Here is a 1,096-nt window from a genome sequence, read left to right as displayed (position 1 = left end):
TTTTTTTTTTTTTTTTTCCGTTTTCTCTTTTTCCCTTATTTATTTATTTATTATTATATATTTATATATATTTTTTTCTTTCTTTTTCGGGTCGTTACACAAGGTGTATTTGATGCGTAGATTGTTCAATCTACAGATGTTTGAAAGTGGACGTGTTGCTGATCTTATAAATGAATTCAATATGATCATAAGTCAACTAGGTTCGGTGGAAATTAATTTCGAAGATGAAATTAAAGCGTTGATTTTGATGTCATCCTTACCCGAGTCATGGGATACTGTTGTTGCCGCAATCAGCAGTTCCCGAGGATCTGATAAACTGAAGTTTGATGAAATTCGAGATGTAGTTCTCAGCGAAAGTATTCGCAAATGTGAAACTGGAGATTCATCAGGCAATGCTCTCAAATCAAAGAGCTCAAACAAACATGGGCGTTCAAAATCATAGGCAGAGGCCAAGGGAGGAACGGGCTGGCTCTCTCGGGTTTTGAGTTCGGGTTGACCCAGATCCGTAGATCTCGTCTTCCTTACCCGACTTCGGCCGATTTTTCGGCGAGCTTTCTCTCTCATTCCCGCGGCGTTTCCATTGCCGATTTCGGTCCTCTTTCTTTCCTTTTCCTCTTTGTTCGTTGTCCTTCTNCGTTTTTTGAAGTTTTGCGACCTAAAAACTCCTAAAAGCCACAGATCTAAGAATCGATTAAGAAACCTAATTTTTTGACCTCAGTTACCGACGACAACGCGTACGAAATAACACAAAACACACCCTGAGTTATTGTGCTTTCGTTAGGGATCCCTCTTATGGTGGTAACAGGTCGTTTTGTGTCGGTTTGAGGGCTCGTCGGAGAAACTGGATACTCGCCGACGTTTGTCCGAAATCTCTCTCTCTCTCTCTCTCTCTCTCGAAATTTTCTCTCTTTTCTCCCTTTGCAGGTGTTCTGAAGATGCTGGGTGTCGTGAGCTGAGGGTGGGCGTGCTGTGGCCGTCGTTTCGCGTGGGTTCCGCGAAACTCGGCGGTCGCCGGAAAACTCGCGGGTTTTCCGGCGACTGAGTTTTTTTTTTTTTCTCGTTTTCCTCTTTTATTTATTTATTTATTATATATATT

Source organism: Cucurbita pepo, unplaced genomic scaffold, assembly GCF_002806865.2.
Source record: "Cucurbita pepo subsp. pepo cultivar mu-cu-16 unplaced genomic scaffold, ASM280686v2 Cp4.1_scaffold000340, whole genome shotgun sequence".
NCBI classification, from domain to species: Eukaryota; Viridiplantae; Streptophyta; class Magnoliopsida; order Cucurbitales; family Cucurbitaceae; genus Cucurbita; species Cucurbita pepo.
The sequence above is the reverse complement of the archived record's forward strand: the minus strand, read 5'-3'. Positions refer to the sequence as shown.